Source organism: Melanotaenia boesemani, chromosome 20, assembly GCF_017639745.1.
Source record: "Melanotaenia boesemani isolate fMelBoe1 chromosome 20, fMelBoe1.pri, whole genome shotgun sequence".
NCBI lineage: Eukaryota > Metazoa > Chordata > Actinopteri > Atheriniformes > Melanotaeniidae > Melanotaenia > Melanotaenia boesemani.
In genome coordinates, this window is record NC_055701.1 from 28,904,625 (window position 1) to 28,931,326 (window position 26,702).

A 26,702-nucleotide genomic window follows, 5' to 3' on the forward strand; every position below is an offset into this window, starting at 1 on the left:
CAAGTTTGAACCCTGTGTCCAGCATCTTATCTCTTCACACAGCAACTCTGAGGCAGCGAACACACAGAGGGAGTGGGTTACATGCACACGAAGTCAACCAAAAATACAATAAAATAAACTCTGACTGTGTATTGTGAATAGAATTCCCAGGATTTTCAGCCTCTCCTGGGGTCCCCCCCTCCTTCTACTACATCTATTCACCTCACTAAATTACCTGTTGATTTTGACATAACATACTCCGCCAAGGCTTTCAACCTCACACAAATTTGTCCTTTTACCCCATGGCCTCTTAGCTTTTTTGTTTAGTTCGAATAGTGTGGTCACAGTCTTATTTCTTTATTTCAGTGTACTGATCAAGTGCTTTGTTATTTAGAGATTCATAGAATATGATGTTCAGTATGACTTAGGTTAGTGGAAACGTATTAAAAATGAATAAAAAGGTTTTGTTCTGTCACCTCTGTAGACATAATGTATCTCACACGGTTTCTTATTGTTGCTTATTCCTGTAGCTATATTAAAATCCAACATGGTGACTCAAATGGCTTTACAAAGACATTAAAAACATAAGAATATCCATCCATCCATCCATCCATTATCTTGACCGCTTATCCCATTTCGGGTCGTGGGTGAGCTGGAGCCTATCCCAGCATTTTTACATAAGAATATATGAAGAATAATTTAAAATAAAAAACAAGACAAAAAGGGAAGCACTTAAACTAAGCATGATCGAGTTAAAAAAAAATCCAGCTTAAGAGAGACGGTGCAGATTTGGACTTTTAAATACAACCAAAGAAATGCAGCTGAGACAGAGTCTGTCTGAAGAGGATCTTCTTGTCTACACTGTGTCTTTGACTTTAAGTTCTTACTGCTGGGACATTACATGCTACCACACGGCTGGATTTAATAGATGAAAGTAAGCCGTAACAAGCTGATCATTTAACCTTACAAAGTAAATTGTAAGGATGGTTATCAGTAAGAAATATAGAAGCTACTGAGGACCATCATGTCTGATCTTTAATAAATGAGAGCTCATTGGTTGAGATGAATATTTCTCTCCAAAAATGTATGAAATTATTGTGCTGGTTACACTTATTTAATCTATTGTAAAACATGACTTGATCATCACTTAAATCAACGTTAACATAATAATGTATTCAGTGACAAACGTGTCTGTGCAGCATTAATATATTTTAGTTTTCACCCTCAGTAATCCGATCGCTGCTGTCTGTTCCATAGTAGACTCCAGCAACGCGGGCTTTGTTTGGAACTATTGGAGGCTTCATGACCCACGTGACCGCTCTTACAGCGAAGTCAACGGTTGTCACAACTCAGAGTTTATGGAGGGCTCTGCTGTAGTGATGAGCATCTTTGTGATAAATCTTTATTTTGTAAACATTAGATGCATTTAACACAAGGACGACCAACATGTGCAAAATGTGCATATTCAATAACTTTGTCTAATAAAATCATGAAGCCTTGCAGGTCCCTCACTTTTCCTGAGAGGAATGTCTATGAAGGGAAAGAGCCATAAATATTCTTAGCTTTTCTCTGCACCACTGTGGAGTCAACCACATAATGTTTAATTTCAGACTTCTATTCTTTCACAGTTTCTGATGAAATATTCCTGCGATGGGACGGATTTGTGCTTCTGAGGGTGTAAAAGTAAAACCGGACTTTATTCTTTACCTGCTGATCCTCATCTGGTGACAGACAGCAGCTCAAATCGTAGCAGCAGCTCTTCCTGCAGCTGCCACAAGCTGCCGCGAGTCTCTAGAGCTGCTGGAGCTGCTGACAGGCAGCTAACAGCTAACAGCGCTAACGGCTCACACTGATACGTCCAGGACCACCTGGTTCACGTGTAGCTGAGGAGATTCAGGAGGGAAAGTCTTTCACTTCAAAGACGCTCTGTGGTGTAGCTGCTTGGTGAATCTTGCTTTGCATCTTGCCAGTGAGCTGAGCTGCTGTCTGTCAATCATTTCTGCCTGTGTATCCTGCCCCGCCCACTCTCCGCCCCCTGATCCCACCACACCTCCTACCCCAACCCAGGCATTTTTCAAATTCGGCAGTGGGTGGAGTTACACTTTAAGAATTAAGTTGAGTTTTTACTCCACTGTACTCTTTAATTTGATCTTACAGATGGAAGGTGGAAGGTAACTCGTCTGTCTGTTATATCAGCTCATCGAACCCCGGGTGCAATTTTCCCCTATTCCTTTCGAAATGTGAAGAAAGTTACTGGTTTTACTACTCTACTGTAGGGATGCTATCAGCATTGATGCTTCATGCTTTTCTGTGTGGAACTTGGAGGTTCTCCCTGTGCATGGGTGGAATCTCTCCGTTAATCAGTGTTATATTAATCAGTGATTCAAAGTTGGCTCTAGGGGTGAGTATGCATGGTTGTTTGTTTCTAATACTCTGCTGAAGAATCAGTTAGTGTGTGGTGTGCTCCATAGTGCACACCACACACTAAAAGATCAGAAGACAGTAATCTTGTGTGATTTGTCTTTTGTTATCATCAGTGTGGGGTCTCTAAATCTGTGAAGGTTGAAGAATCCTGTAATGTGTGCCAGCCTTTAGATATTTTCTTCTATGTTACATTTTCTAAAGTCTATATTTAGTAATTTGCATGTGAGGATATATTGCTTGAAAAACTGAAGATGGAAAAAGAACACAACTTCCATTTACATTTATCATTTGTTTTACAATAATCAATGACACACTGTAAAATCAATAAAAAAAAACGGCTCCCCACGCACCAGGGAACATAAAGTGAAAAGAACCTGCCCTCCATCATAAATGGAGGAGCAAAGTTCAAGAAGGGTTGTGGCTTTGTCTGTCACCTCTTTGTATGTGCAGAACAACTGGGAGGTACTGCTGCTACTGGCTTTTGAGTGTGTCTGATTATGTATGAGTTGTCTATTAGATAGGGATTTAGGAAACATGAGCAATACTGTATATCTGGATATAATCTGAGGACAATCTGTTGGCTTCAAACATAGTGGGAGACACTGGCTGAGGGAGAAGATCCATTATCTAAAATGACTGTTTGTTTTCAATTTCACATTCCAGCTGATTTCCTCTGGATTGAAGTGCAGACAGGTTATTACAGACAAAGACAAGCCTGCTATGATTGCCAGAGTTTATATGTGTTACACATTACTATAATTAGATTTGTGTGTCATACATATTTATACATCTCATATATATATATATATATATATATATATATATATATATATATATATATATATATATATATATACACACACATTATGAAACACATATTTATACACACATATTCACAAATAAATACTAGGGCTGCCAAAAATAATGTGTTGACTGCATTATTATTTCAGCACTACAAGCTCAGTTCATCTGTCCTTTCTCCGTTATGACGGCAGGACATGGAGGCGTCTAGAGGCAAGATGGAAGTCATGTCCAGACAGGCCCAGCTCAGGCCACACAGCCTAGCCTGGCAGGCTAGCCTGCCTGCAGAGACTTTAACGTTGAATGCTGAACAGTGTTGACATGAGCCGGGGATGTTAATGGTTAGCTCGAGGCAGCTTGAGCAGACATGCTGTGGGTCTCTGCTCGATATCTTATTCCCTCAACGACAGGGACGGGCCCTGGAGTCTCTGACACCTCTGGGGTGAAGGGTTTTATCCTCCATTCCTTGTGAGCTGGTGTGCAGGCAGGAAGTCAAGGCGGTTTGTTGGTGTGCTAACCGAGGAGAAGCCAAAAGATTCGCTGGTGTGCTAATGTTTGGTGCTCGAACCGCCGTTGTGTGGTGTTGACGTTGGTGCACTAATTAGAAAATGTAACTAATTGATACTCAGTTTGGGGTTTTCATTAGTTGTCAGTTATAATCATCAAAATTAAAACAAAATAAACATTTGAAAGATGTCAGTCTGTGCGGAATGAATGTCTACATTATACAAGTTTCACTTTTTGAATGGAATTACTAAAATAGAGCAACTTTTTCATGATATTCTAATTTTATGACGAGCACCTGTATGCCCTGCACTTTACCCAGCAGTGGTGAAGCAGACACGGGACTCTGCTGGAACTAGAAGAGCCGTGTGGTGTTTATTGATAATCGCATTGACACATAACACATTGACTTTTAAACAAAAAAGTTGACTTTGTAAAAGCCCAACCCCAAACCACTGTGTTACTATGTTTCAAACAAACACTGTAAAGTGGAGCTGTCACATGTCCATCTTTCCAGCTGCTGGACAGCCATTGTAGCAGCTACAATCGAAGAAGCAGAACAAGCTTCGCCTCCTCTATCTGGTCTTCCAGATATAGATGGTAGAATGACTCAAGACATGGATTCTGATGACATAACTATCAACTCTCAGGAACAAATCTCCAAGCTGTTGGTGTTTTCTTCCAAGTAGTGTGATGGAGGCTGGTTTGTAAGAAAGCGCGAAGGTTCTGAGACTCAAAAATGGAGCTATTGCCCGAAAAAGAAAAAGAACCAGAACCATTCCTGTGTGAAAGGCCTTATAGTGACCAGAAAAATAGCCTGAAAACCACCACAGAAGCAATCATTATGGCAGCATTAGATCAGACTCCTCCTTTCTTAAGACCAAGAGAGACCTTGGTTGACCACATTAGGGTACAAGGTGAAACCAGAAACCTCTGAGATCCAGAACATGGTAGCAGGGTGTAAGGCATATGTGGATCACCATAACCAACTGAGATAGTGTAGAGGAACACTGGTACCGAGTACGGGTTGGAAGTTCAATGACAAAGTGTGAGATGCTTCCAAAGTTGGTGGAGAGCAACAAAACTAAGACCCAGAGGGACTTCATGGTCCAGGTTTATAAACTGGTATATAGTGTATGTGTGAATGTGTGTAAAAAAAGCAAGCAAATGTACTGCAGTGTATCTTGTGTTCAATTCTGAAAATGCTTGTGATTTGTAAGGAACCCTGGTGTGTGTGTTTGTGTGAAAATGTGTTTCCCTATCAGTTAGACAAGTCATTATTCTTGGCTGACAGTGCTCAGCTCCCTCTCCTCGTCAGGTAATGAATTCTCCTACAGATAAAGAAACAAACACAAAAAAGAAAAACATCTTTAATTTGTCCACCTTGCTGTTGTGTAAACTCAGATTTTTCCACTTGGGTGAAAAGTTTGCCACCCTGCTGCTCTCTGCCTGTGACAAGTATAGGAATATTATTCTGATAAAGCAATTTTTGGGGGGACTGAATAAATAACCACCACAGAATATGATGGATAAATGGTTGATGCTGAGAAGAAGCACAAACAAATGAGTGCAAATATAAAGACAAAGGCATTAAACACAATTGCAGCTACACAGCATATATTTTTTTCTAAACCATTTTCATTAATTGCACAATGTTCATAATTTTAATTTAGAACAAAACTACCTATTCAACGTTCATGCATTACTCATGTATTCATCATGGTGAACAGTGGACCCAAACATGAGCCACACTGTATGAGATGTTTTGTTAATGTATCAAAGCTCTGAAAAGCAGTTTAATGATAAATCATAACTATTAGACACACTTATGCACCAATGTGCATGTTTGTACATAATAACATAACATCTTTACAAACACCACCAGTAAGCATTGAATGTACACTTGAGCTGTCAAATAAACTATACCTATACAAACACTGGCAGGAACCCTTCATTTGTTTTACAACCTATCTGCTCTAAATCTCTACTCTGCTATAAGAGTTACACTAAACTACACTTCTAAAGGTGCAGACAAAGAAAAGAAGCCCACTGATGAACAGCAGGGCTACTAAAAAGTGATTAGTGAGAACCTACAACTACATCTCCAGACTGAACTCTCTACAGTTACGATGAGGAACAGCTCAGCACATCCCTTGAGAAGAGTCACTGCAGTGCTGCTTAGCATTAAAATGCAGAAAATTGTGTTTCACTGAACAATGAAATTGGACTTTTCAACTCCCAACTCCGGAAGCAAGACCTGAAATTCATTTTCAAAAGGGTGACGTTTTTAAACATTCAGGGGGAAACTGTTTGTGACCTCAGCTGTAGGTTATATGCTGCCATGTTCTTACCTTAGATCACACATTGGTACTTTCCTCAAACTTATAAAGTTATGCAATTTTCACTTAGCGATCCTCTTTTAGGCGTCTTACACATCAAACTTACATAAAGGAGCAGCGCCGAAGTAATGCCCCCTGCTGGGTCTCATTGTGTCACCAGCATCTGAACAAACCACAACATAACACTTGAAAACACCACAAAAAGCCCATTCAGTACTGAGTGATACTGCCAAGCAGTATCTGAAACTGACATTGGCTCGTGGGAGGGAACTCTGAATGCAGCACTGTCCCCTAGTGGCGGAGTTGTCTTAACAACCACCAAAAGACACGTGAAAGTATGAGTACAGTGACGTATGTATGAGTACAGTGACGTATGTATGAGTACAGTGACGTATGTATGAGTACAGTGACGTATGTATGAGTACAGTGACGTATGACAACGCTTGAAACGGACTTTGCTATTTACGTACGTAAGGGAGCATAAATAGGCCTAAAGTCATTTTCCAACAGCCAGACAGGATGTAGAATCGGATCCAGGATGTGGGATGAAGAAGATACATAAGAACAAACTGACAGATTGACTGAATATTTGGGGTGGTGCTGTTCTCTCTGTAGTCCTGCAAAATATTGCATTAGATCCAATCTTCTGCAAAGGAAAGGGAAATTTGCATCAGAAATTTGACTTCTGTGTTTATTCCCCATATGTTAACAAAGGGGCCCTGAATCAGCTGTAAAAGTTAAGGATTTTCGTAATGGAGTGGGAACTTGTATGGTTTAATTTTTAGAAAGGTCCCAAAACAGTCTGATAATGGTTTTGGTGCATGGTAGACTGTCCACAGGTGGACCAGCCAGTCCATTGCAGCAACAAAAAATCTAATCAAAAGCCATTTTATTCAGATCCAGATCCTTTTTAACTCTCTCATCATTGAACCTGGAATTCCATGGATAGTTTCTGCCTGGATCTAATTGAGGAGAACACAACTTCATACCAAATTTGCTGTTTGAAAGTCTATTGCCCCCCAACCTCATAGATCTTTCTTTACAGAACACGCCACAAGTTCTCAGTAGGGTTGAGGTCAAGGGATGACGGTGGCCACACCATTAGCCTTTATACCCATAGCAGCCAAAGATCCTGCTGGTATTCCTGCATCATGGGATGGTGTGTTGTGTTTATTGTGGAAGGAACGCTTCTTCCTTTTATACCATAGCAGGAAACGCTCTGTTAGAAACTGGACCGGTTTATCAGAGACCATCATAAAGGGCTTTATCATCTCACTCCCCATTAGTCAAGTCTATAACATTATTCTACCTCCACCTGCTGATGAAGCAGCCTTGTCAGGACCACCTACACCTCCATCTATCTGGACCATCCAGTGTAGCATAGCAATTACTGGTAAATGAAACTGTTGGAAAATGAGTCTTTATGTATTTCTGAGCCATTGCAAATGTTTCTCTGGGTGATCATTGGTTAACGGAGGTTCAGGTAAATCTGCAGCCTGTGGAGGATCCTGATGGAGAAGTTTCCCTGCAGCTTCAGAGACCTGCTGCTGCTCATCAGTGGATTTTTAGAACAGCAGATCTCTGAACACCATGCATTTTCCTTCATCTGAGACTTTCCTTCATCTGTCTTTAAACCAACCTGTTTACTCTCTGAATCAAAAACATTGAGCTATTTCAAGCTTTTCATCTGAGAAAGATCCTTTTTTTTTGCCCAGACTGCATGGAAACTGGGACTGCCTTTAACAGTTTCAACTGGAAACCGGTGATCACATCTGATATAGAGCACATGTAAAAATCAAAGTATAAACTGTATTTTAGTCCGGGAATCAATTATGTGGTTGGTATCACTGATGTCTCTTAGTAGGAAGGTTCATGGACAAAATCTTGAAGTCTTTCTGTGAGGAGTCTGTCATCTGACCAAGATAATAAGTCTCCTGTGAAAAAGACGAAACTGTAAGATTTCCTGACTGAATAATGCATTTGCTGCACTTTCTCAGGCACCTACAGCCTCGTACTGAAAACAAGCTTGAAATCCTAAACTCCTTCTTTAGTATTGGAGTATTATTTTGGCTGGTCAAAACCTTTAGGGGCTCGGAGAACGCCACGGCCTTGTTACACCATCATAGCAAAGGGAAAGCAGATATCTAAATTCAGAGTCCAAATAATTACTTGCATTTTTTTTCTGAACACACAAACACATGCAACCCCACAACGATGTTTGGAATTAGTTTGATGCTTTTCACTTCCCAGTGTGTGCGTCTTAGTAAATGTAGAAACACCAGAAAACAAATCTTTCTGATAATATGACCTCTTTTATTAAGTCCGACTCATTACTGGGCAAAACTGGGTTAAACTCATAAAAATGGCCAGACTGTCTATTTGAAGATTAACTCTGTTTTATGTTGTGGTCAGATCTGTAGAAATTGGTGGGAGAACGTGAAACATGGTGGAGGAATAAATACTCAAACACCTGACTACTTTAACAGCTGTAATATTTAGAATAGAGTAGAATAGAAATACTTTATTAATCCCTTTGGAGAGTCCTCAGGGAAACCATTGTCTGACAATCTGACATCTGCCCTCCCCATTTTTTTTCTCTCTGGTGATGAAATCCTCCATCTCTGTACCCTTTTTCACTCATCTCTCTTTTAACATCTTCCTCTCAATTCCATCTCTTTCTTATTACTGATCCATCTATCCATTCCTTCTCGTTATGCCTGTTTTTCCCAGTGTTCCCCTTCCCCTCTCATGTTGCTGTCTGTGTAATTCTGACTTTCCCCTCCATCCTCTCTCTCCTCTTGTGCCTGTACTCCTTCTCTCATCTCCCTTCTCATCCTCCTCAGTGTAATGCAGGATAAAGACACTGGGATCACACAGAGCCGAGTGGTAATGGTCCACAGCACTTAAATCCACTCATTTAAGTGCAAATCAGTGTCATAGTGGAGCTGCCGAGCAGATGCTGTGGTCCATGTCAGCATAACTTGATGTGACCACTGCTGGCTTAAACTGTGTGTGTGCATGTGAAAAAAGAGCTTGCTTCTTAAATGCAGAAAACAGATAAAAACTGACAGCCGATTACAGGGAGAGAGCTGAGCTCTGTTTTAACCCTTGTGCCCTTCATGGGACATTTTTGTCCATTTTCTCAACTTTTTTTTTTTTTTTTTTTTTTTTTTTTAGCAACAACTCTTCTTTTTATACAATTTTTTAAAAAATCTAGTGTCTCTTCAGTTTCTTATCACCAAAACCCATCCCTGAAATATTTATTTTATAGAAAATATTTCATATGTTTTTAATGCATAATTAATAATGAAACTGGTATTTAAAGGGTTAAAAGTCTAAAATGATTTAACGTTTGGTAGTTTTAAGCAGTTGTGAAGATGTTCAAGTGATTTTTGAAAAAAGCAGAATAAATACTGATGTATGATGATATTATGGCGGTACTGATGTGTGTGTATATTTTTGCCACCGTCTCCAGGCGGCGTTTCTGTGTGGCGTTTGCATGTTCTCCCCGTGTAAGCGTGGGTTTGCTGCGGCTTCCTCCTACACTCTAAAACATGCATGTTAGATGAACAGGTCACTCTAAATTCTCCTTAGGACTGAGTGTGAGTGTTTGTCTCTCTGTGGTTGACTTGTTGTGGCCTGCTGGCCCGTTGAGGTGTACCATTCCTCTCACCCAGTAACCGCTGGGATAGGCTCCGCCCCCCTGCGACCCTGCATTGGAATAAGCAGGTATAGAAAATGGATGGATGAATATTACAGATATAAATTCCCGTTAAAACAGGACAATATCTGGAAAACGTGCAGATAAACTTGAACTTCCTTTCCATTTCCATTTCTGCCTCTCATTCCCTCCACCTCTTCTTTAGTCTCCCTCAGACGATCCTCCTCTCCACTCTTCCTCTTCCTCCTCCTTGTCTACCCATTTCTCTCCCTCTCCTCTTCTCCAGGTGTTTTGCAGGGATAAAGGATTGATGAAGCCATCAGCTCTCTGCTCTTGACATTTATAAAAGAACCCTGCAAGCACCCAGCGCCCCTCAAAAACAGAAGAAAAAAGAAAAATGTGCTGTTCATCACTTCTTAACTGCACCATTAACACTCTGTAATTACGGCTCATTTGTAAACCAGTGTAAAGAAGGGACCTGGACTGGCTGGGATATGATTCAGGCTGAGGTGTAAACGATGTGTGTTTAATACTGTTTGGGTGTGTAAATGTGTGTGTGTTTGTTTTAGAGAATAGAGGACATGAGGAAATTAGCTCATGTGTCATTAGAGAGAAGATAAACTTACATATGAACCGGTTGCAAGACAAAGCAAACCAGAGTGTGTGTGTGGTTGGTCTGAGAGTTAGTGGAGTAGAGTATCCTGAAGACTTTAATGAGTCATCATGTGCAGATATGTGTGTTTCAGTGTTTTTATTGAAAAAAGATACAGGATATGTTTGATACGTGTCACACCGGGCTCATAACAAACGAGCTGATCAGCCTGATGACCTGTTGTAAAGCAGAAGATTCAGCTCCTTTAACTTCAGGCATCAGTCAGACACATCACTGACTCTCAGTCGTCAGAAGGGCTTCACAGTTTTCCCTACCATACACACACAAAAATGGAAATTTAAGTAATTTAACTTTATTAACAGACTCCAACCAGGGCCGCAGTCCTGCAGGCTTTTATTGTTTCTCTGTTCCAACACACCTGACTCAAAGTAAATGGATCCAACAGCTTTTAAAGTTCTGCACAATAACTCATTAATGTGAATCAGGTGTTTTGGATAAGAGAAACATTAAAAACCTGCAGGACTGCGGCTCTTGTTGAACCGAACGGGGCCAGAGGAAGGAAGAGGAAGACGAGGCCTAGCAGGTGGTGGAGGTCACCCAGGATGAGGGAGAGGAAGGAACAAAGGTGAGCATGTATTTCTAATGATCACAACGAGACGAAAGTTGACGTGATGTTTTTTTTTCCTTTGCAGCAACAAATAAATAGTTTGTGTTAAAATTTAGTATCTGTAGATTTTGTGTTTCTAGTTTTTCTACAGACTGAAATACATGCAGCAGATGTTATTCTGAGAGCAAACCTTCTCTTCTTCGTTAGAATAACAAAAAATAAACTAATTTCCACTCAGGTGCACATTTTTACTGATGAAACCAAAACCTGCAGAAACACCTCTGATGGTTGTTTTGAGCGTATTGATGCTGCCAGACAGAAACAGGAAACAGCTGTGTGCTGTTTTGGTGGAAGTTAATAGACCTGCGTGAAGCTGGCCCCCCACCCCACGCAAAACACAGTGGAAATGGTCTCGATCGTTTGTGCTGCTTTACTTTTTAAGATATTAAAACATGTTTTTAAGGTCAACCTAAGTTCACCCAGCCCCCCAACATTGTCCAAATTTAACAAAAGCGGTCTCGATCGTTTGAGCTGCGTTAGTGCTGTTTGTGCTGAAAAGATTTTCGTTTGTGCTGCTTTAGTTTTTAAGATATGACAAGTTTCTTATGGGTCAATCATTGCATTAAACCATTACTGAATTAGTTGATGGAGTGTGTTTTGAAGGGAGCCGTTCTTGTGGTTAATTGGTGATTAATTGGTGATTAATTAGTCCGGCTGATTTTTCCACACTCATTCAGTGGCCGCTGCGGAGCACTGTTCTGGTACACGGTGAACTGCCTTTTTTTTTTGGTAAAGATAAAGTGTGACGTTCTTATTTTGTGGGTTTTCCTGTTTCAAGACCAAGTTCGTCCATGCAACCAGTGAGTATTTAAATTTTGTTACTTCACCAATGTAATAATGAGTAAACTGCATTTGTTTGGCGTGATATTGCTGCTGTTTCAACAGGGTAGCCAAATTGGGTAGGTGGCTTGGCTCAGGATCTCCAAAATCCATCAGCGTGTTTGCCCGTGATGCCGCCATACATGGGTTCCTTCCTGCCATCACACAGCTCTGTGGCTACCTGCACACGCAAGTGTCCAGACATAAAGCGCTTGGACTGACCTGTGTGCTTGGATTCATCAGTGTTTTTTATTTTGCACTTTAGGACCATCGGGCTGTTTAGTGCAGGCTCTTTCTCACACTGAATATCTAAATGACTAAGACACTCTTTGCAGTAACCTTTTATAGATATATAATCTGTTGTCTGTGATGGATAGACCTAGGCTCTCTTAAATACAGATGTTCATGGGCTTTTAACTTCTTTACAAATATGCTCATTTATAATATGAGTCCAGATGCCAGGCTTCAAAATTCTGCATTCCCTTTTTTTTAGTTGAAGAACCCATGTCCTTATATTCCACATCTTCAAGAATAAACTGTACCCATTTATCAAATGGAACTTCAAGCTGGAAATCCTTATCTTTTAGTCCAAGAGAAAAACCTGACTCTGATGTTTCTGGGTCACTGCTTTCTGGATCCTTGGTCTGAATACTGAACCCTAAAGCTGACCAGACATCGTATGGGTTTAATTTAACTATAAAGCGCCTTTGCAGAGATCCTGTTTCCTAGCTGCTCACTCAGCTCTGTCCAGACTCTGGATCTAGGGGTGGCTATGGTTGTCTTTTCCAGGAGTTTGGCCTCTTTTGATGAGCAGAGAACTTCCAGAAGGGAATCTCTGTCTACTGCTGGTTTTTTGGGCCTCTAGTTGAAACAGGGATATCTAGTTAGTTTAATCACTTTAATATTTTTTACTAATTTGCATCCAACTTTATTGAGGACTTTATTTATCCCTCAATAGAGGAAATTAAATAATACTTACGTCACACTCTTGTATGAGTTATAGTGAACTAAGGTAAATACTATGAAATATTAAACATTGATTTATATTTCATATAACTTAGAAAATACATTTAAGAGGCTTGATTTGGTTGCAGGTAAGGCCTAAATAAACTTGAATGTTTTTGAATTTATTGACTTTATTATGTCATGTGTATGCCATCAACAACTTAGTTATTACCAAGTATTCTCAATAATCTGTTAATAATTAAGTAATTATTACCAAGTATTCTCATTAATCTGTTAATAATTAAGTAATTATTACCAAGTATTCTCATTAATCTGTTAATAATTAAGTAATTATTACCAAGTATTCTCATTAATCTGTTAATAATTAAGTAATTATTACCAAGTATTCTCATTAATCTGTTAAGAATAATTAAGTAATTATTACCAAGTATTCTCATTAATCTGTTAATAATTAAGTAATTATTACCAAGTATTCTCATTAATCTGTTAAGAATAATTAAGTAATTATTACCAAGTATTCTCATTAATCTGTTAAGAATAATTAAGTAATTATTACCAAGTATTCTCATTAATCTGTTAAGAATAATTAAGTAATTATTACCAAGTTTTCTCATTAATCTGTTAAGAATAATTAAGTAATTATTACCAAGTATTCTCATTAATCTGTTAATAATTAAGTAATTATTACCAAGTATTCTCATTAATCTGTTAAGAATAATTAAGTAATTATTACCAAGTATTCTCATTAATCTGTTAAGAATAATTAAGTAATTATTACGAAGTATTCTCATTAATCTGTTAATAATTAAGTAGTTATTACCAAGTATTCTCATTAATCTGTTAAGAATAATTAAGTAATTATTACCAAGTATTCTCATTAATCTGTTAAGAATAATTAAGTAGTTATTACCAAGTATTCTCATTAATCTGTTAAGAATAATTAAGTAGTTATTACCAAGTATTCTCATTAATCTGTTAAGAATAATTAAGTAATTATTACCAAGTATTCTCATTAATCTGTTAAGAATAATTAAGTAATTATTACCAAGTATTCTCATTAATCTGTTAAGAATAATTAAGTAGTTATTACCAAGTATTCTCATTAATCTGTTAAGAATAATTAAGTAATTATTACCAAGTATTCTCATTAATCTGTTAAGAATAATTAAGTAATTATTACCAAGTATTCTCATTAATCTGTTAAGAATAATTAAGTAATTATTACTAAGTATTCTCATTAATCTGTTAAGAATAATTAAGTAGTTATTACCAAGTATTCTCATTAATCTGTTAAGAATCTAGTGCAGTCAAATGAAAGAATGAAACATCCAAAGTTGCACATTTTGACAATTTTCAGTCATCTGGGTGTTTTATACTAAATATATGTGAATTCCCAAGAAAATCTAATTGGTTTGTCTTTGTATTCATTAGATGAACCTCTTTTGCATTATGCTAAGTTGCTGCATCTAAATAAGAATAACAGCTCTATAAAGTCTGCACTGTATAAACTGAGAGTATTACCACATTTTACTTACTTCCTTACTTAAGAGACACAACCATGTTTCAGATTTTTACTAAAAACTTTATTGAATCCTGGATTAAAACAAGGAAGAAGCTGGATGATGACATTGTTGATCTTCCAAACACAGTTACATTCCTCTAAAAACACACTACACCATACTTCTCTGTAAAGTGAATTATTTGTCCAGTTTGCTGTATAATAAAACGCTGCATATCGGACGAATCACCAACGAGCATTTTCGTGGAGTTTAATGAACGGTTTGACCTTTTAAAATATTACTTAGCCTTTAGAAACCAAAGCGGCACAAACCAACATTTTTTATATTGGTGTTAAGTGTTTATTATTAATGCAGCTGGAATGGTGGGCTTGAGTAATCAGTCTGAGAAAACGCAGTCTGAACACAAGATGCTGCTTTTTATTGCCAGTTGGCATCACAGTCACAGAACATGCTTCGTCTAAATCACTTCACCTCAGACCCATCACGCTCCCCGAATAACTTTAACTTGTGGTCACCCAAAACAAAAATTAATCTCTTCTTCCATTCTTCCCACACTATAAACGTCCTAATTTTCAAAAGTGACTCGTACAAAAAAACTCACATTTTATTTCAGCACAAACCAGCACAAACGATCGAGACCATTTTTGTTAAATTTGGACAATGTCGGGGGGGTGGGTGAACTTAGGTTGACCTTAAAAACATGTTTTAATATCTTAAAAAGTAAAGCAGCACAAACAAAATTTTTTTCAGCACTAACGCAGCACAAACGATCGAGACCATTTCCACTGTGTTTTGCGTGGGGTGGGGGGCCAGCTTCACGCAGGTTAGGAATAGGTTTGCAGTAGAGAGAAGATGAAAATGAAGCTTTGACATGGTATCTGATTCTTTTGGGATTGTGTTTAGAGTCTTGAGAAAATCAGCTGCTGTTTCTGGGAATTTAACTTGAGAGGGAAACTAAATGAAAGAACACACTTCTAAAATAATCCTTAAAATCGGCTTTTCAAAGCGTTATCACCCCAAACTGCAACTCTGAAAGTCACAATGATGATGATGATGCTTCGTTCCCAAAAGTGACTCAGCTGCTAAGATTCCTGTAAAAAATAAATAAATGAATAAAGCCTTCCAACATGCCACTTATTTGTAGGGAATCATCTCATTAACTCCTTGTCATCCACTGCTGTAACTGTCTGATAAATAAGAATTAGATGCTTCTAAAACTCGATTGATGTTGTCTTCACACTCGCTTTGAGCCTTTTTTGGTCCATAAAAAAGTATAAAATTGGCCCCTGTGAGACTTGAAGATATGCCTGACCCTCTCTAGGAATACATCTAACCTTTTCGAATTGATTTCACCTCGAAGAAAAGATGAAAATATAAACAGACATAAGACAAAGAAATGTCTTAAACTCGGAGCTTCTTCAAGAACAACAATGTATGCTGAAAGGATGGTGAGGACTTTAAAATGGCCTTACAGGCTCTCACTGATTTCCTAAAAATGCCTGCAGGGACACATCTGTGTGAAGATGGAGTCTGATGAATGATGGAGGAATGACCGCTAACTGTGTGTTAGTGCATCTGGAACGTGTAGTTTTATGTTAAAGGTCCCATATTATGCAAAATTCACTTTTTAATGGTTTTGGAACAGTCATACTGGTCCCCCCGCATGTGTAGGAGACCCGTAAGTGTGAAACTCTTTCAGGCGCTCTCTCTCCCCCCTGCTCCACCTCTAGGGAAGTAAGCGCTGAAATGAGCTTGTTTGAAAGCGTGTACGTTATGACGTCATAAGGGACAATAACCACTCCCCACAGAGCGATGGACCCGTCTACCGGCTCTCAAAGCCCGCCCTCTAAAAATCACCTAGCGCCCAGTGTTTTTCCCTCTTCGGCAACCCTCGTTAGCGGACATGGCTAAGCGACAGAAGCACTGTTCTGTTTGTGGCTGCATAAATGAACACGAAAACGTTTTTTTACTTCCATCCACTGAACCCACGAGGACTGAGTGGATTAATTTTATTTTTGGAGGAAATGTACCCGGAAAACTTCCAAAGGTTTTGCATGTCTGTGGCCAGCATTTCAAAGAGGACTGTTTCCACAACATGGGGGCATGGAAAGCAGGCTTCGCCAACCGTTTGAAGCTGAAGCCAGGTTCAATACCAACTGTCCGTGACACAGCTGGAGAGGTAAGAGCTGGCAGTTATTTTATCGTTTCGGCCTTATTAGTCTGATAGCTTGAAAATATATTAACCTTTCAATCACCTCATGACGGGCGATGCGATGGGCGGAGCCAACAGCTGAGCTGCTCCACCAGGGTTCCGCCCACCATAAACGGCACATTTCTGAAGCTGCTAAAAAGAGGGAGGTGAAGAGAAGCCGCTGCACTCAAACTGAGGGTCGATTTGTCCATACCATGGCGGAAATATTTCATTTAGATATTAATGAATGGTCTCAGATTGGGAATAAAGTGTATAATATGGGACCTTTAATGTTCTGTTTTGTTTTGATTTTTTTTTAATATTACTGTTCTACCAACAGGCCAAAAGCAGGTGAGCAAGCACATGCCATTTCCAGTGCCAGTTCTGGCCTCCAGCAGGGCCCTTTGGGACTAGGAGCCAGGGATTTTGGCTGGACAGCTACCATGGGACCAGAAAGGGCTAACTTAGGGGGTTTCATGATGAAAAGTGGGGTTTACCTGTGGGACACGTCTATGTCTATTAACAGTAGACATAGACAGAGAGATACAGTAAGGTCTTTTTAGGAAACTTTTGGGGATAAAACTAAATCTTCAGATTGTTGATTTTAATGCTTTCAGTTGTAGAACTTGTCACCTTGTAAAGGTTAGCACACCTGTAGTCTCTGAAAGAAAGGAAAGTAATATGAGTTGAAGAAAACCAGCTGTCTAAATCCCATCATGACAGAGTGTTTTTAGTATTCTTAGGTTGGACAGATGTTGAGCAGGTCAAAACCTCTCTTCACCTTCTACCATCCTTTATACCTGCAATGCATGAAAAGAAGAATGAATGGAGAGTTTTAAGCTAAACAACCTGCAACAGTATATGTGTATTGCTCCCCCTCCTGGTGTTGGTCTTCCTGTTTAATGTAAAGAAATGTCTTCTGAAAATGTCAGGTGTGCAGGTGGAGCATCACCTCTAACCTCACGCTGTAGTTCATCCATTTTATCCATTTAAAATGCAGCCATCCGTAAAGCCCCGTGTCTGAACAGCAAAGGCACATATACTCCACATCCATACATATGGATGAAAACTCAAAGCAAGAATGCATGCAAAGGCTGCCTGCACAGTGGTAAAGGTATACATTGAAAACACTCACATAAAAATCACATAAATAGATAAACAGGACCAAAGTTGTTACACTGTAAAAAAAAAAAGCTGCTGAAATGTTGAGTTAACTATAAAAGTAATGGCAGGTAACAAGACAGGATCACTGGGCCCATTTTTGTCCCGATCTGCCCCTTACAATTGAAGCCAGCAAAGGCCAAATTGTCTGTCTGCAAACGCCACGGTGTCTGATTTTCCTGTGGTGTGGGGTGAGTGAACAGTGATTTTGTCTGGTCCGATACAAAGGTCTTGGAAGGAGAGATCGTAAATAATGAACATGTTTGATATTTGCGAATAGAAATCCTGTAGAGTGTGTGGGGTGCTCTGAGGAGCCTAACTGTGTGTAAAAAACATGGTGCCGGTGAAAATAAAAGTCTCTTGGACCTCCGAAACTGAAGAGCAACTGGTTGAATTTCTTTTTTGTATTTTTTTGGAAAGTAAGAGGCCAAAAAACCCATCACTGCTTCTTCCTGTTTGTCTGACATGTTTGTTTACACTGAAGTCACGTTTGACTGCATGAGATTTGGAATATTGAGTGTGAAGAACCTGATATTCTGCTAAGGATTTGGGGGTGTGGTGTGCTCCAGAGTGCACGCCACACACTATAAGACCAGAAGAGAGAAATCTTGTGTTATCTGTCTGTTGTTATAATCAGGTGTGGGGTCTCTAAATCTGTGAAGGTTTGAAGAACCCTGTAATGTGTGCCAGCCATAAGGCAACGTCAACATTCACGACCAAATATCTTCAGTGTGAGGAAAGCCAACGACTCCTGAGTCGTGACTGTGTGGATGGTGACATGGAACAGAATGTAGCCAATCAGAGAGCGAGCTGACTGGGGAGGAAGGAAATAGAATAGAATAGAATAGAATAGAATAGAATAGAAATACTTTATTAATCCCTTCGGAGAGCCTCAGGGAAATTTGGGTACCAGCAGCAATACAACACCAACAGTAAAGCAGGACAAGCACAAGACACAATATGATGTAAAGTCCGTGTTCATGGCATCTCCAGTCTTTTTTTCAGTTCTGAATTTTTCAGTTAATAATAGTCCTAAGATCAGCATTATTACTTCATCATGTATGTTCTCTGCCTTGCTGGGTGTTGTTTTCTGGTTGTTGCCATGGTCCTTGTCCTTCGTTTTCTGGTTGTTGCCATGGTCCTTGTCCTTCGTTTTCTGGTTGTTGCCATGGTCCTTGTTCTTCGTTTCTCTGGTTGTTGCCATGGTCCTTCTTCTCCCTTTTTCTGATTGTTGCCACGGTCCTTGTTCTTCGTTTTTCTGGTTGTTGCCATGGTCCTTGTCCTTCGTTTTCTGGTTGTTGCCATGGTCCTTGTTCTTCGTTTTCTGGTTGTTGCCATGGTCCTTGTTCTTCGTTTCTCTGGTTGTTGCCATGGTCCTTGTCCTTCGTTCTCTGGTTGTTGCCATGGTCCTTGTCCTTCGTTTTCTGGTTGTTGCCATGGTCCTTGTTCTTCCGTTTCTCTGGTTGTTGCCATGGTCCTTCTTCTCCGTTTTTCTGATTGTTGCCATGGTCCTTCTTCTCCGTTTTTCTGGTTGTTGCCATGGTCCTTGTTCTTCGTTTTTCTGGTTGTTGCCACGGTCCTTGTTCTTCGTTTTTCTGGTTGTTGCCACGGCCCTTGTTCTTCGTTTTTCTGGTTGTTGCCACGGTCCTTGTTCTTCGTTTTTCTGGTTGTTGCCATGGTCCTTGTTCTTCGTTTTTCTGATTGTTGCCACGGTCCTTGTTCTTCGTTTTTCTGATTGTTGCCACGGTCCTTGTTCGTTTTTCTGGTTGTTGCCACGGTCCTTGTTCTTCTTTTTTCTGGTTGTTGCCACGGTCCTTGTTCTTCTTTTTTCTGGTTGTTGCCACGGTCCTTCTTTGTTTTTTTGGTTGTTGCCATGGTCCTTGTTCTTCGTTTTTCTGGTTGTTGCCACGGTCCTTGTCCTTCGTTTTCTGGTTGTTGCCACGGTCCTTGTCCTTCGTTTTCTGGTTGTTGCCATGGTCCTTGTTCTTCATTTTTCTAGTTGTTGCCACGGTCCTTCTTCGATTTTCTAGTTGTTGCCACTGTCCTTCTTCTTTGTTTTTCTGGTTGTTGCCATGGTCCTTCTTCTTTGTTTTTCTAGTTGCCATGGTCCTTCTTCTCTGTTTTTCTGGTTGTTGCCATGGTCCTTCTTCTTTGTTTTTCTGGTTGTGGCCATGGTCCTTTGTTTTTCTGATTGTGGACATGGTCCTTCTTCTTCGTTTTTCTGGTTGTGGCCATGGTCCTTCTTTATTTTTCTGGTTGTTGCCATGGTCCTTCTTCTTTGTTTTTCTGGTTGTGGCCATGGTCCTTTGTTTTTCTGGTTGTTACCATGGTCCTTCTTTGTTTTTCTGGTTGTGGCCATGGTCTTTCTTCGTTTCTCTGGTTGTTGCCATGGTCCTTCTTCATTTTTCTGGTTGTGGCCATGGTCCTTCTTCTTCATTTTTCTGGTTGTTGCCATGGTCCTTCTTCTTCGTTTTTCTTGTTGTTGCCACGACCCTACTTCTCCGTTTTTCTGGTTGTTGCCATGGTCCTTCTTCTCCGTTTTTCTGGTTGTTGCCATGGTCCTTCTTCTTTGTTTTTCTGGTTGTGGCCATGGTCCTTTGTTTTTCTGGTTGTTGCCATGGTCCTTCTTCGTTTTTCTGGTTGTTGACATAGTTCTTCTTCTTCGTTTCTCTTGTTGTTGCCACGGCCCTACTTCTCCGTTTTTCTGGTTGTTGCCATGGTCCTTCTTCCCCGTTTTTCTGGTTGTTGCCATGGTCCATGTTCTTCGTTTTTCTGGTTGTTGCCATGGCCCTACTTCTCCATTTTTCTGGTTGTTGCCACAGACCTTCTTCTTTGCTTCCCTGGTTGTTGCCATGGTCCTTCTTCTTTGCTTTTCTGGTTGTTGCCATGGTCCTTCTTCTTCCTTTCTCTGGTTGTTGTCATGATCCTTCTTCTTCCTTGCTCTAGTTGTTCCCATGGTCCTTCTTCTTCCTTGCTCTGGTTGTGGCCATGGTCCTCCTTCTTCCTTGCTCTAGTTGTTGCCATGGTCCTTCTTCTTCTTTGCTCTGGTTGTTGCTGTGTTTTGTCTTCTTTGTTTTTGTTAGGCCACGTTTGATATCTCAGCAGCTACCAGGTGAGATTCAGGTACACCTGGGCAGGTCATCAGTCCATCACAGGACCAACACAGAGACACAAACAATCACACAGAAAGGCTGAGAGTCCAACCAGGAACACTCTCACTATTAGGCAATGGTGCTAACCACTACACCACCGCCCAGGAAGGCTTTATCAAAGAATTCAGAGTACATCTTCACATTAAATACACACTGAACCTGAACAAGGGACTTAAAGCAGAATTTTGAGGTAGCTGAAAAGGTGTTCATGAACTCAGCCAGGTTGTTGGCTGATATGATGATGTTGCCATGGAAATCTTTAATTGTTTGGCATTTGAATTGTTTAACACAGCTTTTCTTGCTTTTTGGTGGTTAGCATGGTTCCTGGTTCCTGGTCCAGTCTCGATCCTCCTGTGAGGAGAGTGCATGCTGCATGGGTGAATAGTCTCTTTGAGACTATTATTTAAATTCATTCATGCAACTACACTGAGGCAACTTGTGAACATAAGTTCAGCATGAAATAGCAGTAATTGGACAAAACTAGTAGAACATGCAGAATTCATGAGGATTGTTTGCGTTGACTTCAACAGCTGTGAATTCCTGGAGGGACTCTTACATCCTATAATATCAGGATCAAACTTGTGATTTACAGTGTTTGGAAATAATGAAATGAAAAATATATTATTTATCCCAGAGGGAAACTGTAATTGGAAAGATTTCCATAATGTTTTATGTAGAACAGATGTGATGATCAGAAACAGAAACGTGGTGTGGCAGAAAGTTAAACTGAGTAGAAAATTGTTAATTGTTTTGTTTTTATATATAAGATGCAGAGTTTTTAACAAATGTATTATTCAAATCAACATTTCCATCTTTATAACCAAATATAAGACACTCACATCCATGCAACAACATGTCCATATTTCCTTTGTCCATGTTAGTCGCTGCTGTTTGTCACATCCCGTGTGTTGAGTTTCACCGGGGTGGCGATGAGCTTCGACTGATGCTGTAGTTTTGTTGGCAGAAAGTCTCCTCTCCATGGTTTGACCTCACTGGGCGGGGCCTCAGGACCAGGAATAATTAAAGGTGTGACATGTAAACGATGATGGATTTCATCTGCTGCATTTATCAAGGCCCGATCATTCCTACGCTGGACCTGGCAGATACCAACGTTCCACAACACACCTGGATCTAAACGTGTGTGTGTTTGAGTGTATAACTGCAGCAGCAGGCCCAAAGAACCTCTTTAAATGACAAAGACATACCTCTGACACACACACACACACACACTAAAAGCAGGCCAACTCAATCCACTGAAGGTGAGAAGAAACAGGAACCAGAGAGGTTCTGGTTCAGACCCTATTGGTTGACCTAAAAGAGATTTTGGACATATTATACATTTTTCTGCTTGGCCACTCACATACTGACTCATGAACCGTTTACTTAGAGAACAAGCGTCACCTGATACCAGACATGCTTTATTGATGTGTTTTACAGTTATTTGGTCCTTTTGTCTGTTAAATCTCGGCATGCTAAGCTGTTTTGTGTTGTGTGATGATGGCTGTGATGTTTTGAGAGACTCCAACCTAAACATGAACCACTGACGTTTTCATTTATGAAGGCCGTAAACGTCACGTTAAAGAACATGAGACCTCTAGTGGTTCCTGGCAGCAACTGCATGTGACTGACCAAGTGATGGTGGTAGAATATAACGAATATCTGGCAGTAGTTTTGATTTTAAACTTCAAGCAGGGATGTTTTTGTTCAAACCCAATGGAGAGGTGACAAGGTTGTCATAAAATGAAATGTACTTCTGGATGTTGGGTGGCCTTCTTTAATTAGGAGGTTGCTGGTGTGATTCCCAGCTTCCTTGTTAAACTGATATTGGCAAAGCTACTAAAGCATTTCTGACAACATGAAAGTTAATTTGGATTAAAAATAAAACAAACACAAAAACTGTGAAATTAATATGACGCTATGTAATTTCTGACCAAGGCAAAGCAGTAAAATGTGGTCATTAGGGTGAGAATAGAGTTATAAAAACAACTAACTATAATCATTTTCCAGTCCCGGCATGGTAATTCATAACCTTAAACACCAAGTTCTCTCCTAAACCCAACCAGGAACTTGGTGGTGTTTATAAAATGTAGAGGTGTTATTAACACAACGTAACCCAGAGGTGAAAAAACTGTTGTACAACATCTGGATTTCAAAGACATGTTCAGTCTTTAAAAAAGTGCTGCACCTTCCACTACCATCGTTCCTCATTAAGAGAGCTTTGTGACATTTGAGCCAGCATGGAAGAGCTTTTATAAGGGAGTTCAGAGTCAGACCTAGACCTTGCAAGCCTACACGTGTTCTGGGTTATAAGTGCTCAGAAATCTCTGAATATGATCTCAGGGGCATTCCCTTCTTAAACAAAGTTGAACAAATAATTAAAATACTGAATATTCAGGCTTCTTTCCAATAAATCCACTGCATTACATACAGTTATGGATCTCCATAAGGTCTCTAGTTTCAGCTTTTCTCCATGTGCAGCTTCTATATCCAGCCCCATTAACTGGCCAAGTTGGGGTGGAAAGTCCAACAAACTTAGATACGTATTTTGTTTATTTCTGTGTTCAAGTCTGTAGACTTTAATGGGATTAATCTTTCCATGGAATTATTAGGGACTTTATAAAGACTTGAGCAACAATTTTCCAGCAGGAGGTTCATTCCCAAGTGGAAAACCAAACTTTCACAGCCTGTTTAACTGTGCCGATTTAAGGAAGGAGATCTTCCCTACGTTAAAGCAGAGATGTGAGCTGATAGTATTATGGCAAACAGAATTCTCAAACTAACAAGGTCTACAATGTTGGAATGTTCTTCTGGTCATCCAGAAAAAAAACAAACAAAAAAAGAACAAAAGAAAACAAACGAAAAAAAAAAAAATCTTTTCTTTAAACATTTGTTCTCAAAGTAAAAACCATTTAAAGTTCTGAATATCCTCCATGTCTTTCATGCAGGATTTGTATGTGCCCGTGGGAATCAAAGATGTCGTTTTCAAGGGAGACCTGGCCACAAGCACAGCAGCACAGTTACATTAAAACAATAAACAACATATAAAATTTACAACATCATGCTGTCGTATATGCCGGCCTGGCACGAAGAGAAGCTGGCTGCCCAGCGTATTTGAGCATAACAGGCAGTGGTCCAGCAGACTAATTTGGGTCTGGCAGAGACAATGAAGTTGCGATTTTCCACCGGACCATCAGGCAGAGGACACGCAGCCATCTGCTGCACACACAAGCAGACACGTCTCAATTAGAGCAGTGAGGGGGCAGCTGCAAGCACTGCACACAGGAACACAGCGAAACAGAAGTATTTCTGCACGCGTGTGGACTTTAGAAAGACTTGATCAACAATCATGCTGTGATGATGGATTTATAGGATTTTAAGGAGAGACAGGTTCTCTGGCTGTGGTCTACACACAGTATAAGGAGAGGAACACACATGATGACTCCAGAATGGGTCTAAGTCACAAGTTTCATCATTAGACAATGTTAGAAACCCAGTTCCATAACAGTTGGGAGGCAGTGTAAAATTTACATAGAAACAGAATGCAATCATTTCCAAATCTCATCAAGCCATATTTTATTCCCAGTAGAACACAAATACAAGCATTTTACCATTTCATGGAAGATATTACCTTGTCCCATGCACACAGAGATTCCTCCTGATTCTCTGAATCTTCTGATGATGTTCTACACTGTAGATGGTGGAACATTTACCTGAAATTGTTCCAGTTTTAGATCCAGTTTGTCTCAGATTGGTGAAGCTTTGTCCATCTTTCCATCTGAGAGACTCTGCCTCTCTGAAATGCTCCTTTTATACCAGTCATGTTACTGACCTGTTGCCAGGTAACCTGGTTAGTTGTCCAATGCTCCTCCGGGTGTTTCTGGTTTGTACCAGGTACTTTTCCAGCCTTTTGTTGCTCCTGTTCCAACTTTTTCCAAACGTGTTGCTGCATCAGATTCACTATCAGCTCATATTTTCATCACATGGTGAAACGTCTCCGTTTCATCCTCTGACATGTTGTTTATAACTTAGATTCAAATTGCTATTCGAACATTGATCATTTAGTTGGTATTGATTGATAAATTGTTACGCTCATATTTCTCAAGAAACCTGTTCCATGTTTCTTGGAGAATTTGGAACTTCTCTTATTCCCTCAGGGAAAATAACAGACTAAATGTAGGAGCTGTGGAATATAAGAGGACATAAATTAACTTCACACTGCTGGCATGTTTAATTACAGCACCACTCAGTCAGTCAAATCCACCGCCATCCACCTTAACTAGCAAATCCCCTTTACACATAAATGTGCTGAAGAATGTTCCCGCGTTTGTCACCAAGGAAGAAAATTCATAACCTCGTCAAGTTGCCCAAAAGCTGAAAGAACCCTTCCCCCCCACTTGCCTCCCACCCACATAAACATTTTCCCTGCACAGCACAATCTAATTAAACTTGAAAACACAATTTCTGATATATTTTATTCCTTTAAAGGAAAAATGAAGAAGAGCGGTGATTAAAAGAAGAGGTGGAAGATGAAGCAATTAAAAGGACGACAGCTGATGAACCTTGTGTATACATGGTGGATTAGAGAGAGAGAGGCGTGTATCTGGCAAAGACAAGCTCGCTCTCCCTCGCTCTTTCTGTCTTTCACTTTTTAATCGGTGTGCCACTCCAGCAGCTGATAAAAGCTTCCAGAACAAGATAACCAGCTCGGCGGAGATGGCAGAAAAGCTTAGGGGACCCGATTTGACAATTAATCAATTATTTGATAGAAATCATCAATCAATCTTAGTGGGGGAATTAATCCGGGGGTGGAGGGGGGTAGAAAGATGGAGACACAGTGATGTCTGTGGGAGGGGCACCGTGCACTCTAATTTGGTAAGCTGACTGGGCCTTTTCCCTCATTCACCCAATCTTACAGTTTATTAAGTGAATAATGGACGGAGAGCTGAGGTGGGAAAGAGAAGGGACCTGCCTCAGATGACAAATACTGGGATGTGATCATAAGAGCCTCATACAGGTCAAATCATGCCGGCTTGCCTTTATTATTACAGTATTAATATTACATTCCCAAAAAGTTGTTCGGCCATGTAAAAATAAATCAGAATTCAATGATTTATGAATCTTATGAACTCATATTTTATTCCCAGTAGGAGATCAACAACATGTCAGATGATGAAACGGAGACGTTTCACCATGTGATAGAAAATATGAGCTGATAGTGAATCTGATGCAGCAACACATCTGGAAAAAGTAGTTCCAGGGTGATGTTCAGCACGGTGTAAAAAGTAGTTCCAGGGTGATGTTCAGGTGTAAAAAGTAGTTCCAGGGTGATGTTCAGCACGGTGTAAAAAGTAGTTCCAGGGTGATGTTCAGCACGGTGTAAAAAGTAGTTCCAGGGTGACGTTCAGCACGGTGTAAAAAGTAGTTCCAGGGTGACGTTCAGCACGGTGTAAAAAGTAGTTCCAGGGTGACGTTCAGCACGGTGTAAAAAGTAGTTCCAGGGTGATGTTCAGCACGGTGTAAAAAGTAGTTCCAGGGTGATGTTCAGCACGGTGTAAAAAGTAGTTCCAGGGTGACGTTCAGCACGGTGTAAAAAGTAGTTCCAGGGTGACGTTCAGCACGGTGTAAAAAGTAGTTCCAGGGTGACGTTCAGCACGGTGTAAAAAGTAGTTCCAGGGTGATGTTCAGCACGGTGTAAAAAGTAGTTCCAGGGTGATGTTCAGCACGGTGTAAAAAGTAGTTCCAGGGTGACGTTCAGCATGGTGTAAAAAGTAGTTCCAGGGTGATGTTCAGCATGGTGTAAAAAGTAGTTCCAGGGTGATGTTCAGCATGGTGTAAAAAGTAGTTCCAGGGTGATGTTCAGCATGGTGTAAAAAGTAGTTCCAGGGTGAAGTTCAGCACGGTGTAA

General features: G+C 40.1%; 1 protein-coding gene and 1 long non-coding RNA gene across 4 annotated transcripts in view; both read right to left on the reverse strand.

The window, feature by feature from the left end:
- The window catches only part of LOC121630907 (neuronal PAS domain-containing protein 3), a 378,679-nt gene that overhangs the window by 84,125 nt on the left and 267,852 nt on the right, over positions 1-26,702 (reverse strand). The window lies entirely within an intron of this gene.
- Positions 149-15,115, reverse strand: LOC121630908. The gene is made up of 3 exons (XR_006008617.1): positions 14,772-15,115; positions 854-861; positions 149-160 (listed from the first exon to the last, which is right to left on the reverse strand). It is a non-coding gene; the product is annotated as an uncharacterized LOC121630908 (long non-coding RNA).